Below are 17271 nucleotides of genomic sequence, written 5' to 3'. Positions count from 1 at the left end.
AGTATCAAAGATGGAGATCTCCGGTAGTGGGGGATGAGAGGTGGCTTCCCTCCTCTGCTCTCTGAGAAGGAGTGAGGACGTCAGGCTTCTACTCACGCCGAGTCTTGGTTCCTGGGCTGTCTCTGGTCTGCTAACTGCAGGATGAAGATGTCTTCTCCTTGTCGGTTCTTGCTGGTGTTGAATAGAATCTGCTCACTTGCCGCATCTGACTCTTTCATCCCGGATTCTCTGTGTTGCAGGTATGGCGGCTATGGCTGCAGCTGCTGCAGCCACAGCCATAGCTGCAAATGCTGGCAAGTGCTCAGATCTGTCTCCTTGCCAGGATTTTCCCTCTCTGGCCTAACTCTCTCTACTGTGATGGCACACTTGTGATTCTCTGACTTAGGTCTGTCCACTGGAACACTAAAACTGCTTTCTATGGGAGAGCTTGTTTAACCTCTAGTTTCTCCTCTTCCATCTTCCTGGAACTCCAAGACTTCTTCTTATAGCCAGACTTTCTCTGCTTTTTCATCTCTGCAGCCTTCCTTGATATTCTCACAAGCATCAGAACAATAACTACTGCTGAGGGAATGAAAACAAGAATAGAAAGAAGGGCCACAGAGGACAGCATGGTACCAAAACCCCTTTCTGTGATTGTTAGTTCCATCAGGGGGATGTCATGGTGCACATCTGGGAGATTCTTCACAGCACAGCTGAATGTCCTATTGTGTGGAGAGCTGCAGGGGCCACGACCAAAGATGGCACTGGCTTCCGCCTTCCGCCTTCCCGATGGCGAGTGCTCTCTGTGAATAACAACTCCTTATATGGCTATGGCTTGGCTACTGGCTTGCTTCTGTATTTGTGACCCTATTTGTATATGCCGCATGGCACCTCGGGATTGGCCATCCAGGAGGCTTATAACCGGATTGCGGGTGCGGGGAAGGAGAAGCTTGCAGATGAGGTTCCCGAATAAACTGCTTTGAGAAGAATCCCGGGTCATGTCTTCCTTGCTGGTCGAGGTGGTCGCAACACTATTGTCTATCAGGTTAGGGTTGCTTATGCTTATGGATGCATCCCCTTTGTATACATTTCCAGCCCAGGAGATCTGATCCTGAAAAGTGCCTGCTGTGGTTGGGTACTGGAAAGACTGATAGTGAAATACAGATTTTGTGCGACTGCTGCTGGGAGGACGGTACTTACAGTCTATGGTCAGTTTGTCAGTGACATATGAAGATGACTTGAAGGTACATCTCAACTTGACATTTTCTCCAACATAACCTCGTATGTCAAAAGCTGCACTAATCCTGCAAGAGTAGGATGCCTATCAGGGCAGAGAAGGTGCAGCCCTAGCCTCAAGCGGCTCTGATCAGCGGCATCCCGGCTGCTCCTCAGGTATCTGCCTAATTCTTTCTGATGGAGGCATGGAATTCCATTGTGTATATTTTCTTGATCCATTCATATACTGAGGGGCATCTGGTTGGTTCCATATCTTAGCTTTGGTAAATAATGCTGCAATAAACATGGTTGTGCTGGTAGTTTTAATATACTCCTTTCCAAAGTGGTTGAACAAGTTTACACTCCCCCCAACAATGCAGGACGTTCCCTTTGATCACATCCTCTCCAGCATAAGTTATTATTAAATTTGTTGCTTATAGCCATTCAAACTGGGGTGAGGTGGAATCTCAACATTGTCTTGATTTTCATTTCTTTTATGGCTAAAGAATTTGAGCATTTTTTCATGTGTCTATTGGCCATTCCTATTTCCTCTTCAGACCTTTCTCTTTAAATCTTTAGCCCACTTATTTATCAGGCAGTTGTTTCTTTGAGGATTTGTTTTTGGAGGATTTAATTTTTTGAGGTCTAATTATATGTTAGATATGAGATCCTTGTCCATTGTAAGCCTAGTGAAGATCTTCTCCAAATCGTTGGGCTTTCTCTTGATCTTGATAGCTATGTCCTTGGTCGTGCAGAAGGTCTGCAGTTTCATGCAATCTCATTTGTCCAACCTTTCTTTGATTTTATGTGTTTCTGGGTCTTTATTAAGAAACTTTTGGCAAGTTCCATGAGCCCTGGAGTTTCTCCTTTTCCTTCCTGTAATGTTTTCAGGGTTTCTGCTTGGGCTCTGAGGTCTTTGATCCCTTTGGAGTTGATTCTTGTGCAGTGTGCTTTATAAGGGTCTAGTTTTAATTTTCTACAGGTGTGAAACAGTATATGTTTTATAAGTCATTGTCCATCTCTGCAGAGCCCTCCACAAGTTTATATGTATTTGTAGCTTGGGAAAGGAAATAAGAGTTAAATCAGGACAGTTGGAGGCTATGGTTTATAGGGCTCATTTGAGACGCTTTTGGAAGGAATGTTAACTTTTTCCATCTGATGCACTACAGATGGCAGTCTTGGTACAGGAATTGAGTAGACTGCTATTGGATAGGAAGCTTGTACTGATTCCTCCTGATTTTCCCCTGAAGACAAGGAGGGTGAAGTAGCCATGAGCATGAATCTGTGTGGGGTTTGCAATAAATATCTATTGACTGTGTATTTCTAATTTCTGTTGCCATAGGCAAATGAATGAAAGGATTTTTCCTTTCGTACTTTAGCTGTAACTAGATATTTTTCATTTTCTAAATCTTATTTTATTGTGAAGATTCTATAGAGAGGCTACAGTTACATGAATAAGGCAATGAGTACATTTCTGGTCAAGCATTGTTACCCCTTCCCTTGTTTTTTTCTACTATCCCTTACCTTCTCCTCCACCCTTCCCCACCCAAAGTTGTAAAATTCATTTCTAACATACTGTCCTATGGATATCATTGTTGCAATGGGTCATCCTGTGTCCTTGTTTCAGCATTTTTGTTATTTTGGTTCCCCTCTCTAAATTAGAAAAATGTATATACAAGGTGCACGGTAACAAAGTCAAGTCAAAGTCAAAAGGGGACATATTGTAGGAGGAAGAATATACATGATATATTTAAAACAACAACAACAAATGAGCCCCAAAATATAGTACCTTGTTTATATACGACATTTAGTCTAAAACTCCTTAGACATCTTAAGTTTGGACTATTTCTTTTTTTTTCTGCCAGTCTTGTGGTTTGAATTTGGGCACTCTACTGCTTAAGCCTCATTTGAGCTTATTCTGAGTAGTATATCTTATATAGAATGTGATAACTTTTCAGCCTGGGCAGGTTTCAAATAATGATCCTTAGATCTCAGCCTCTTGAATATCTAGGAGTACAAGCATGAGCCACCAGCACCTTGCTTGAATAATCCCACAGTTTTAACTACAGATGTTTTCATATCCCCTACCAACTATGCTTCCTGACCCTTTTTTAAAGTTATTTCTAAATAGCTTATGGAGGATTTTGAGCATTGCTTAATCATTTTTTCACTTTCATTACTAGTTGCACACTCAGAGGTTTGATGGAGTTACTTCCACACACACATATGATGTACTTGCTCATATTCACCCTGCCTTCCCAGTGTCCAGCCCCTTAATGCAAGGCCCAGAACCACTGTATATGTGCAAACATTCACTGACACTCTCAAACACACACACACACACACACACACACACACACACACACACACACACAGCAGAACAATTAGCAAAGGATATAATGTGGACCAGGAACTGCAAGGAAACATGGTAAGGTCGATTGTCTTTTCCCAGTTCCTCTGCCTTCCTCAATTCTCTGCTATTCCTTAGAACAATTCAAGCCTTACACAACTCACATCTGTCTGTTATGAACAACCTGAGCCTGGATTCCAGTTTGCATTCATAGGAAGCTGCCGTTGCTTGGATAGCTGGTCCTCAGAGTAAGCAGAGGCTCTCAGGTCATGTTTTCTTTTTCCATGTGTAGTGTCAATGCAGACCCTGAGACAGTAAGCAGCATCTTGAAGTGTATTGACATCTGTGTGAGCTACAAGACTCACCTCAAAAAACAAGCAAAGGAAGTGGGATGCAAAGTAAAAATCCTGAACCAATGGACATATAGGTGACTGAGAGTCAATTTCCACATTACTGGAGTAAATACAAGGGCAAGTCCATTTGAAGAGGCGTCTCCAAACATTTCATGGGCCCACATGACATGTCTGGCAGAAAGCCACTTGTGTGTGTGTATGTGTGTGTGTGTGTGTGTGTGTGTGTGTGTGCCTGAAGGCTGGTTTGGGGCTCAGGCTCAGGCAGGGTGCTGCCTGTCCTTATGCATTTTTTTGCTCCAGCCTAGTGTTCTACCACCTCAGCCACAGCTCCACTTTTGACTTTTTTGGTAATTGATTGGAGATGAGAATCTGATGGACTTTCCTACCCAGGCAGGCTTCAACTGTGACCTTCAGATCCCAGCCTCCTGAGAAGCTAGTATTAAAGAAGGGATGCACTGGCACCTGTCAAGAAGCCTCTTTTTTTGGGGGGGTTGTCCGGTTGTGGGGCCTGAACTCTGGGCATGGGTGCTGTTCCTCAGCTCTTCAGCTCAAGGCTAGCACTATAGCACTTGAACCACAGCGCCACTTCTGGCATTTTTCTGCTTATGTGGTGCTGAGGAATCGAACCCATGGCCTCAAGCATGCAAGGCATGTGCTCTACCACTGAGCCACCTACCCAGCCCAAGGAAGCCTCTTAAATAACAGATCTATTCATAGGGAGACAGGAATTGCCTCAGTCCAAGAGATGGTGTTGAGTTTTCATGTTTTGAAAGAATAATTACACTCAATAGCAAAGTATGAAGTAATATTGAAGGAAAGAAGGCAGCAAAATTTCATAAATCTGGGGTTGTGAAAGCCCATCGAACATGAGACTTTCATATAGGAATAAGAATAACATCTATGTGGCAACATTGAGGCTCACCCATGTGGTCACATGTACTGTTTGAAGCCCTGTTCTCACATGATATGTTTCCAGAAATCTGGGATTCTGCTCTGTAGAAGATGTTTCCCAGTCACACTGGTAATTCTCTTAGTTCTGTTTTTCACACTTCTCATCCTTCATTCTTAGTATTATCCAAGTATCTTTTCCAATGCTGCTCCAGAAGATGCTTTCAATGTCACAGTAAGGATTCATTTAATAAGAGAAATATGTTTGAAGAACTTTAATATTTATATTAATAATATAATTACTAATAAAGACTAATATTCAAGAACTATTATAAGATCAATAAAACATGATTTGTAGCAGCTATGTGGCTTTGGTATTAAAGCTGATAGCAGACATGTATTCCTAGACCATTATGAATCTGTAGTTATTGCAATCTTACAATGAAAAAGTTCTTAAGAAAGAAAATGTCTTGATAATATAAGCAACCCAATAGTTGTTGAATAAGACCTATATAGTGAGGACTTCTGTTGAGCTGGTACAAACTGGTTCTTGCCCTGAAAGCATCACCTATCTGTTCTGAGAGTCAGTCAGGGTTAAGTAGGGACACATGCTTCCAGATGACTGATCTGCCTGGCATTCACTGCATAAGTCCATTCAGGCCCACAGCCCTATAACCAATATAGGACAACATTCAGAACAGTCTTCTTGTCTTTCAGATTCAAGCCTGTAATCCTAACTCATTAGCAGACTGATATCTGAGGATCACGGTTCAAAATCACCCTGGGAAGCAAAGTCTGCAAGATTCTTATCTCCAGTTAACCAGAAAAAAGCCACAGTGAAAGGTATAAATTGAGAAACAGTAAAGGGGTGTAATTGTCCCCCCAAAATGGATTCTTTACCTGACAACTGTTTAACTGACTTAACTGTTATTCCTCTGAACATCATCTTCCTAATAATATTTTTTTAAGAAAAGGAAAGATGAGGCTGGGAAGGTGGCTCAGTGGTAGAGTGCTTGCCTTGCATGCATAAGGCCCTGGATTCAATTGCTCATTACCACTTAAGCAGAAACTATGCTGGAAATCACGCTGTGGCTCAAGTGGTTGAGACTAGCCTTCAGCTGAAGAGATGAGGGACAGTGCCCAAGCCTAGAATTCAGGCCCATAACTGGAAAAAAGGAACAAAGCAAAAGAAATAAAAAGGAAGAGAGTTGTTGCCAGGCTCAGTGGCCAATCCTCTAATCCTAGCTATTCATGAGGTTGAGGATCAGTGATTGAAGCCAACTTGGGCAGGAAAGCCTGTACGAATTCTATTTCCAATTATGTCCAAAAAACTAGAAGTAGAATTGTGGTTCCAGTGGTGAAGTAGTAGACTTGAGAGGAAAAAATAAACTTCAGGGATAGTGTCCATTTCCTGAGTGCAAGAAAAGACATTATGAACTTGGTTTATCTGTAACTGTGATGCCTTTGTTACAGACGATTATGGACTGAAACTCTGAACACGGCATTCTAGGTCTGGCATTTTTGTGCACAAACTGTGTGCATAACCATCTTAACTCCTTTGCTATTCTATAGTTGCAGATTTAATTATATTCTCACCATGGAAGAAGTTTCAGTATTTACTTTCTCTAGAGTACCTGCTTCCTTGTCCTCTGCTCTTTACTCACTGACAGCAGTATTTTACCTGAGAACACAAGGAGGAGAATTGGCAAGACCTTGAAAGAAGGGAAGTTGCTAGAAGTGGGTGAGATGCTTGAGATAATGCCCAGGACCAGGTCAGAATTTTTTTGTGACGACTTGCCATGGTGTGTCAATCTTTATCAATATGCTGAGGGTACTTGGACATAAAGAGGAGGTCTCAATGCCTACTGGTGTCATTCAGACTACACAGATATAAGCCAGCTAATCATGCTCTCACTTTCCCAACATGGAGTTTTGGTCCCTGCATGTCAAGGGAACTCAGGATCAAGCATGGACAGCTATCCACACAACATCCAGTTGTGACCTCTACATTGATACAGCATTGAAAGCAGTTCAGCATGAATCACATGGAGCTTGTCAAAATCATTGAAGGGATGGGAAAGTGGTTCTTTGTTGTATGGACCAAAGCAGAAAGATCACCATACAAGTTTCCTTTTAGAGACCCCACTTCTGTTCAATGGCCAAGAGAACATACATGAAAACCTCCAGAATGAGGAGGTATGTATACCCCTATGTTTCTAACCTGGACCCTTTACTGCATGATTTCCCAGAGCTTATGGAAACAATGAAACTAAATCTCTCGAAGATTTGGCACTGAAGTCCCTCAGAGACCATTGCCTACATCTGTGAGGAGAGCATAGGAGTTAAAATGGCCTGTCAGAGAGGGGAATACCCACAGAGTGTCTTCGTGACATAGCAGGCATCCAGGATTCAGATAATTTGGGAGGGGTTTTGAAAGCCTCTTTGGTGTGGATGGTGAAACATTGAAGCAGTTGGCACCGAGGATGGGAAAGCCAGTTGAAGAGTACATGGGTCCCATCAAGTCCCAAGATGGGCAGATCTACTATCAAGAGAGCTGGACATTGTGATGGATATGTTACATAACTGCTTTTGCTCATGGACAAGTCTTAGGCTGTCTACTACCACAAATGCATGGAAGAGAGATAGAAACTTGATACAGTTGCTGACATCATCAAGATCATCCTAAGGAAGAACTTGATAGACATTATCATCTGATTGTGTGTCTGGGTGATGGATGGGGGGATGTGTATGTGTGGAAACTAGGGCTTAAACTTTGGGCCTGGACACTGCCCCTGAGCTTCTTTGGCTCAAGACTTGCACTATAGCTCTTAAGCCATAGCTCCATTTCCAACTTTTGTGATATTTTATTGGAGTATCACAAGTACTTACTTACACGATAAACTTTAATTATGAGGTGATATGATTTTAAAGATGACATACTATACTACTATGCAAATGTAACAAATAAAAATGGGAGTCAAAAAGACACTCTAAGGACTATGTAGGAGGTTTTATGAAAGCCGTGAAGTTATATCTAAAAAAAGTGTTATTAGAGACTTAGACAACAGTGTTCAATTTCTTGTACCGGATAAAAGAATGCAGTCAGTTATTTCTGTTTAAATGTCTAATATTATTTTTTCTCTTTTTACTGTGTTTGTAATACATGCTACTAATATTAATATGTGTATTGGACTCAAGCTGATTTGTTGAATCAAGAAAAGTTTTGAGAGGTTGAACATCACCTCAATAGTACTCTGAAAGATGATATCTGGCCATGGAAGGGTTAAAATAGAGCTCCGGAGAGGGTTAAACTATTGCCCTTTCCATAGTGCTTTAAAGGCCTTGAAACCTGGGAGATAAAAGAGAAGTCTCCTTTCTCAAAACAATAAGGGAACCAGTGTTACTCACTGTGGTGGCTCTGATTGTAATATTGATGCTTCATTTTTGCATGTATCCATGGTAACCTTCCCAGTGTGAATTCAAATAAATATGATTGCTTGTGTGACCTGGAGCCCAGGTGCCATTGAGCCTTGGTACCCTGCGTCCTCATTGATTTTGTTCGTTTTGTCTACACTTGTCTGTGTATTTTCTAATATTCTTCAGCTTGGTATCCAATTGCACTGCCTTGGGTTACAATTAGCATCAAATAAGAATATTCTTGAACTGTAAAAGATAAAAAGCTTACAAACTTTCTTATCCCAAATGACTTCAAACCACAATCCTCAGATCTAAGCCTTCTGAGTAGCTAGGATTACAGGCATGGGCCCCTGGAAACCAGCATTCATAAGAACACTTGATGTCAGTGAGATCTTTCTTGGGCAATGTCTGCACATCTCAGTCCTCCTCAGCTCTGTTCCTTCCTGTTGCTCAAGCAGAGTCCAAAACTTTCACTCCTTTGTGTTCAAAATCCTTGAGGTTATTAAATTGACTTGCTCACCATATACCTCCTTTCCATAAATCAATAGAAGGTTTTACTCCTTACCATCGATTAATTTTATTAACTAAATTAACTGGGATCCACACAGAGGTGACATGTCCTTTTCTGGATTGCACCCTGTACACCTATGTTTTACTTTATCTAATAAAGTTAACATTATTTACCTTGTTTGATGCTTCTTACTTTTTCCATATTTATTCCTTCTCACCTCTCTTTCCCTTGCACAGAAGGAAGAACCATTTGGAATGGTGAAGAGTGTGTTTTTAGTCATTCTCTGAAAAGCTTTACCAATGGATCCTGATTCCCAAGTCCTGTGTAACTGGCCTGTAAAGTCTTGTTCTTTAATCTCTCCTCAGCTTACACAAATGACCAATTTTATCTAAAAAAGGCTATAGGAGATGAGTTTAGGAATTCGTTTCTGGTTATCAGTCAGGAATCCTTATTACCTGGTCACTGTGCATAAGTTGTTTCTGTTTCATTTTTATTTGAATAGAACAAGCAGTGTGTACAATTAGTAGCCAAATTAGACTTACAAGTATTTTTTTTTAATTCAGGGATAGCAGGCTCTCTTATTTGAACCACAGATCAACTTCTGCCCCACATACTTTTCTTTTGGTGGTAAATAGGACGGTGTCCCACAGGAAGCCAAGGGAACTACACAGTATCCTTAAATCTGAGGACTGCAGTTCACAGTCAGCCTGGACAGGAAAATCTATTTGCGTCTTATCTCCAACTAATCAGCAAAAAGTCAGAAGTTGAGCTGTGGCTGAAGTGGTACAGCAGCAACCTTGAGCATAAAAAAAGCTAAGTGAAAAACAGATGTAGCACTAAGAAAACCACAAAATAATTTTTTTAAAAGTGGAAGAGAGCACAAAGAGTCTACTAAAAATGATAAAATGACCAAGAAACTGGTGGATCACATTTGTAATTCTACCTACTCAAAACACTGAAATTGAGGATCACCATTCCAAGCCAGCCAGGACAGGAAAGACCATTGTGTGTGTGTGTGTATGTGTGTGTGTGTGCATGAGTGTGTATGTGCCTTTCTGGGATATGAACTACAAGTATTTTTTGACCATTTCTGATCTTTTGGAGGTTAATTTGAGATAACAGTCTCATGAACTTTCCTTGCTCCTGACGTTGAATCACAATCAGAACAATTCAGGACCCTATGTTAATCTCTATACTTACTTCCAGCTAACCACCAAAACCAAAAACTGAACCAAAGTGCAACTGTTTTAGAGCATGCTATCCTTCAGCAAGATTGGTGAGGCCCTCAAAACAAGCCAGAGAACCAACAAATAAACAAGTGAATGTATGTGAAGAAGAAAAGAGTCAATGAGTTTTTAAAATATAGACGCATACCTTTAATCCAATCTGAAATCTAGGGATCACAGTTCGAAGCCTGCCTGGGCAGGAAAGCCCAACTAACTTGAGTGTGCTAGGCTTGGGCTAGAACTTGAGTTTTTTTGCTCAAGTTTAAAACTACTACTTACCGTCTCATGTGGTTAATTGGAGATTAGACTGATGGTCTTTCAAAGCCCAGACTGGCTTTAAACTGTAATCCTTAGATTTTAGGATACTGTGTAGTGCTATTGGTTTCCATGGGACTCTTATTTCCTATTAACCACCAAAAAATAAAAGATTGAAGTTAAGCTACGGCTCAAATAATAGAGCCTGCTAGCTTTGAAATGAAAAACAAAATACCAAAAACAAAACAATCCTCAGCGAGAGTAAGTAGGCCTTGAATTCAAGCCTCTGCCTGCTCCCCCTCAAAAAAAAACCCCTCAAGAGTAGAGTTTTTGTTTGTGCTAGCTTTGAGCAAAAAAAAAAAAAAAAGATTCAAATGGTTTTTCTTTCTTGCTATTTTTCTTAACATATTTATAAGATGATTTCTTTGTTGCTTTGCATGTCCCTTCCCCATGGTATAACCCTGTTTCACTGTATGCGATGTTGTTATAATTTGTTGAGGGTAAGGGAGAAAATTGTTTAAATAGGGATACAGGTGGACCCATTGCAACAATGAGATGTACAAGATGTTATGTCAAAAAACGAACTTTACAACTTTCGCGTGGGGCAGGGGGTGTGGAGGGGATGGGAAAAAATGGGAAGGGAAAACAGAGGAGGCAACAATGCTTGATAAAAAATGTACTCATTACCTTGCTCAAGTAATTGTAACCCCTCTGTACAGAATTTTCACAATTAAAAAAAAGCCAAAACTCTCATGGACAGTGAAGTCAGTGAACTAGTGTGGCCTAAATGTAGAGCTTGTTAGTTTTGATCTAAAAAACAAGCCAGGTGCCTCTGGCTCATGTCTGTAATCCTCGCTACTCAGGAAGCTTAGATCTGAAGATGACAATTGGAAGCCAGCCTAGGCTGAAAAGTCCCCTGGTGACTGTTTTGTCCAACTAAGTAGAAGTGGCACTGTGGCTGAAAGTGGTAGTGTGCCTGCTTTGTCCCTGAAGGCCGGTGCGTAGGCACTGAGTTCAAGCCCTACAATTGACAAAATCAATTAATTAATTAATTAATTAATTACTGAGCATAAATGGGTATGCCCTAATAATAAAAGACATGAACTTTCAAAAAGGGGGAAGAGACAATCAAATAAATGAAAAGGTGCAAAAAGGAGGATATTGAAGCTTTCTAAATAAAAATTGTAATCCTACCTGTTCTGAGGACAGTGGTTCAAAACCAGCCTGGGCAGGAGACATTTTACTGTGTTCAATACTGAGGCTTGAACTTGCTATGCTTTGCTCATTGCTGGAGGTCTACTTCTTCCTACGTGTTGGTGCTTATTAGATATAATTGTCTCATTGACTTTGTTGCGCAAGACTGACTTTGAACCATGATTCTCAAATTTCATTCCTCTCTGTAATGCTCTTGGCTTGCTATTGATATTCTAATCTCCTATTAACCACAAAAGATGCAGAAGTTGAGCTATGGTTCAAGTAGTGAAACCAACTACCATTAAGGTAAAGGTAAATAAAACCTCAAGGAGACTCATCATGACTTAATTTCAAGACTTAACAACCACCACTCAATTAATCAAACAAACAAACAAAAAGAACCTCAGTCACATTTACCTGAGTTTGAGCCCTAGAAGAAGAGCTACAAAAAAGAGAAACAGCCTGTAGTTTACCTGTGGTCAAAGTTGTAGAGCATGGTACTTTCAAGAGGAAAGGAAAAACTGAGCATGAGAGCTAGTGCCTAAGAACAAATGACAAAAAAAAGAAATAATAAATAACTGAAAAGGTGAAAGAAGAGGTAATTAAAGATTTCTAAATGTTGACTCACAGTTATAATCCTGAAGGCTAAGGCCGCTGACATCTGTAGATCATGGTTGAAAGCCATGTTGGGCAGGAAAGTACATGAAATTTGCTTCACTGTGTTCAGTTGAGGGACTTAAAGTTGAAGTGTTTTGCTCATGGCTACAGGTCTACTATCTTCTGCCTATTAGTGTTGGACTGGAGATAAGAGTCTCATGGAATTTCTTTACAAGGCTGACTTTGAAATATAATCCTCCAATTTCTAGCCTCTCTTTACTGTCCTTGACTACCCATGGGACTTTTGCCTCATTTTAACCACTTAAAAAAGGCAAAAGTTGAGCTGTGGCTCAAGTAGTATAGCCTTCTACCCTTCAATTAAATAAGTAAATCAATAAAACCTCAGAAAGAGATGGGAGGGATGAGAGCGAAAGTCAGAGCATCTTACAATAAGCAAAAGGAAAGAAATGTAAATATCACCTGGAAGAAATAATTGTATTGTCAAAGCTTATAGAATTGTATTGTCAAAGCTTACAGAATTCACAAAATTTAGACCATGATAATGACAATTTACTTTGTGAAGGTTAAAATATATTTGTGACTTCAACTAAATATTACTTTTCATTCTTCAAGGAAATAGAGGAGGCAATCCAAAAATTCATATGGAACAATAAAAGACCCCGAATAGCAAAAACGCTCCTCAATGGAAAGAACCCTGCTGGAGGAATAGCAATACCAAATTTCAAACTCTACTATAAAGCCATAGTAATCAAAACAGCTTGGTATTGGCATAAGAACAGACCTCAGGACCAATGGAATAGAATTGAAAACCCAGAAATGAACCTACAGACCTATAGCCATCTAATCTTCGATAAGGAAGCTAAAACAATAGAATGGAAGAAAGACAGCCTCTTCAGTAAATGGTGCTGGCAAAATTGGTTAACTACATGTAGAAAACTAAAGCTAGATCCTTATATATCACCCTGCACCAGAATCAACTCCAAATGGATCAAAGACCTTGAACTCAAAGCAGACACTCTGAAAACATTACAGGATGGAATAGGAGAAACCCTAGGTCTCCTTGGCTCAGGTCGAAATTTTCTGAATAGAGACCCGGAAGCACAACAAATCAAAGAAAGGTTGGACAAATGGGATTGCATAAGATTGCAGAGCTTCTGCAGGGCAAATGACATAGCTGGCAAGATCAATAGAAAGCCCACCGATTGGGAGAAGATCTTTACTAGCCATACAACGGACAAGGGTCTCATATCTAAAATATACTTGGAACTCAAAAAATTAAACCACCCAACAACAAATCCTCAAAGAAACAACTGCCCAATAAATAAGTGGGCGAAAGACTTAAAGAGAAGCTTCTCTGAAGAAGAAAGAAGGATGGCCAATAGACACATGAAGAAATGTTCAACATCCCTAGCCATAAAAGAAATGCAAATCAAAACAACATTGAGATATCACCTCACTCCAGTTAGAACAGCAAAAATCAAGAACTCTAATAACAACAGATGCTGGAGGGGATGTGGACAGAAAGGAACCTTACTTCATTGTTGGTGGGAACGTAAACTTGTTCAACCACTTTGGAAACAGTATGGAGGTTCCTCAAAAGACTTCACATAGATCTCCCCTATGATCCAGCAATCCCACTTTTGGGCATTTACCCAAATGTTTACAAACAAGACCACACTAAAGCTACCAGCACAACTATGTTTATTGCAGCATTATTTACCATAGCTAAGATATGGAACCAACCCAGATGCCCCTCAGTAGATGAATGGATCAAGAAAATGTGGTATATATACACAATGGAATTCTATGCCTCCATCAGAAAGAATGACATTTCCCCATTTGTTAGGAAATGGAAAGGTTTGGAAAAAATTATATTAAGTGAAGTAAGCCAGGCCCAAAGAAGCATAGGTCCCATGGTTTCCCTTATTTGCAATATCTAGTATAGGTATGAGTCAAGAGGAAAAGGCCAGATAATGTGATGTTAGGAAAATGAACCCTTAAATATGTAATGTTTTCGTTTCTTTCATGCATGTGTTTCTAATGCATTTATAAGATTATTTCTTTGTTGCTTTGTATGTCCCTCCCCCACAGTGTAACCCCCGCTTTCACTATATTTGATGTCAGTATAACATGTGGAGGAGATGGGGACAAACAAGTCGTTTAAGGATTCAGGTGGACCTGTTGCAACAATGAGAAGTATAAAATGTCATGTCAAAACCAGCTTTACAATTTCGGTGTGGGGGGGGAGGGGGGTATAATTGGGTGGGGGGAGGGGGGTAAAATTGGGTGGGGGGAGGGGGGAGGCGGGGAAGGGAAGTGAAGGGCAAACAAAGGAGGAGGCTGCAATGCTTGGTAAGAAATGTATGCATTATCCTGCCCATGTAATTGTAGCCCCTCTGTACAGTATGTTCTCAAATAAAATAAAATACAATTTTAAAAAAAAATACCATTAACATAGATTAATCAATACTTAAAACACAACTCAAATCACAACTCTACCAAAGATAATCTGTTCAACTTTGTCCAGATTTGATCTTGGAGTTTGGAGGCATGGATTAGTTGGTAGAGCACTATCAAATGAGCAAAAAAGTCAGGTATCAAATTCAATTCCTGGTCTTGGACCTGAAAAATAAAACAAAAACAAAAACAAAAAGAGCTTGGAGTTATTAGTCATCTTATTCTTCATTAACTTTGAAGAGAAACAATTCTCTGTACTTGGCTAGAACATAATTTCTCAGCTACATTGTCTCTCCAGATTTCCCTGAATTTAAATTCATCCTTCTTACTTAGCTAATAGTAGAATGATAATTCTTCTGAAAAACTCTACAGTTAATTTATTGTGTTAGAAATTGAGTTATGTGTTAAAGAAGTATAAGAAAACAGATACAAATAGACTAAATTTAAATGAATGTTTCAGCTTCTCTATTCTCTTATAACTTCTATTTAGATGACTTTATAAGAGTATGATCCTATTAAGCTATATGAAAATTAAAAATACGTAGAAATAACTCTTATCAGACTTCCTAAGAGGAAAATATGTAGGAAGAAAGAGACCTTGTAATACCTCACTGTAAGTCATTGCATCCTTTTACTGATAGAGTCTAATCTGAGGCTTAACACTAAATATACCATAACTATAAATTTACCACAAAACTTTCTCCACATCTCTTGCAATTGGTATTATGAAATGAATTTTAAAAATTGTAATCAGTAACTTTAAGTTTAATAGTCTGAGATTTAAAAATTTTAAATATATTCTATCTAAAATATTAAATTATCAATAAAAATTACCTACTTACACAACTTTGTCATTATAAATGGAATTACTAAGTCATCAAGTATCTACCTCTTCACCCAAAGCAATACTTCTTAGAGTAATACAACATGTTTATTTAAGGACTTGAAATTATTTTTATATTGTTAAAGCTCAATAAAATGCAGATTTATTTTTTAAACTGAACTGGACCAAATGACAAATAGTATATGCCATCAAGAACTTATAAATTTATCATCTTCAAATTCAATGTGATTAATATTAATCCTGTGTATAGACACATGTATGTGTATATATATATGTGTGTGTGTGTGTGTGTGTACATATATGGTGGGTATATATATAATGTAAAATTTACAGTGACAGTTTGTCAGTTATGAACGGAATTTGGTATGATTTTAACTACTTCTTTAAATCTTTGTCTAGCATTCAATTTTTGTATAAGTTTTGAACAATTTCAAAGTTTTTTTGTTTTATATAAAAGCAAAGCTTGTTACTGACATATTATCAAGAATAAAATGTACTTTAAACTGTTAAAAAAATATTACTTTTCCACAATTCTCTGCGATAAGAGAAATTTATGTAATCACCTAGTCACAATAATAATATAAACCTCAGAAAGAGTCACTAGGAATTAATTTCAACCCCCAACTCAACAAAATTTCCCAACGAGGGCCTTAAACAAAAATATACTATGAGCAGGAGCTGAGTTTTCACACTCTGAGCAAAAGCCAAATGAAACAAAAATTAGACAGTGGTAGACCTATGGCCCAAGTAATAAAGCAAGCTACTTTTCTTAATTTTAATTTAAATTTTTTGTGAACATACTGTACAGAGGGGTTACAATTACATGGGCAAGATAATGAGTACATTTTTTACCAGGCATTGCAGCCTCCTCCTTTGTTTACCCTTCACATCCCTTTCCAGCCTCCTCCCTGCCCTCCCACCGAATCCTCCCCCCCACCCCCTGCACCAATGTTGTAAATTTCGTTTTCGACATGACAACTTGTACTTTTCATTGTTGAAACAGGTCCACCTGTATCCTTAAACAACTTGTTTTTCACCATCTCCTCCACAAATTATACCGACATCAAATACAGTGAAAGCAGGGGTTATACTGTGGGGGAGGGACATACAAAGAAAGAAAGAGATAATCTTTTAAATGCATTAGAAACAAATGAATGAAAGAAAAGACATTAAAATACATATATAAGGGTTCATTTTCCTCACATTACATTATCTGAACTTTTCGGCTTGACTCATACATATACTACATATTGCAAATAAGGGAAACCATGGCACCTATGTGTCTTTGTGCTTGGCTACTTCACTTAATATAATTTTTTCCAAGTCTTTCCATTTCCTAATAAATGGTGCAATGTCATTCTTTCTGATCGAGGCATAGAATTTCAGTGTGTATATAGAGCACATTTTCTTGATCCATTCATCTATTGAGGGTCATCTGGGTTGGTTCCATATCTTAGCTATGGTAAATAATGCTGCAGTAAACATAATTGTGCTGGTAGCTTTAGTGTGGTCTTGTTTGTAAACATTTGGGTAAATGCCCAAAAGTGGGATTGCTGGGTCATAGGGCAGCTCTATGTGAAGTCTTTTGAGGAACCTCCATACTGCTTTCCAAAGTGGTTGAAAATGTTTACACACCCACCAACAATGCAGTAAGGTTCCCTTCTGTCCACATCCCTTCCAGCATCTGTTGTTGTTAGAGTTCTTGAATTTTGCCATTCTAATTGGAGTCAGGAGGTATTTCAGTGTTGTTTTGATTTGCATTTATTTTATGGCTAGGGAGGTTGAACATTTCTTCATGTGTCTATTGGCCCTCCTTCTTTCTTCTTCAGAGAAGTTTCTCTTTAAGTCATTAGCCCACTTATTTATTGGGCAGTTGTTTCTTTGAGGATTTGTTGTTGGGGGATTTAATTTTTTGAGTTGCAAGCATATTTTAGATATGAGACCCTTGTCTGTTGTATGGCTAG

General features: G+C 39.1%; 1 pseudogene; it reads right to left on the bottom strand.

The window, feature by feature from the left end:
• Positions 1 to 415: 415 nt before the first annotated feature.
• Positions 416 to 17271, bottom strand: part of LOC138822527 (myelin protein zero-like protein 3 pseudogene) — a 38229-nt pseudogene continuing 21373 nt past the window's right edge.

This window comes from Dipodomys merriami, unplaced genomic scaffold (genome assembly GCF_024711535.1).
Source record: "Dipodomys merriami isolate MVZ:Mamm:240054 unplaced genomic scaffold, mDipMer1.0.p SCAF_1117, whole genome shotgun sequence".
NCBI classification, from domain to species: Eukaryota; Metazoa; Chordata; class Mammalia; order Rodentia; family Heteromyidae; genus Dipodomys; species Dipodomys merriami.
This window is presented reverse-complemented; position numbering and strand designations above follow the sequence as displayed.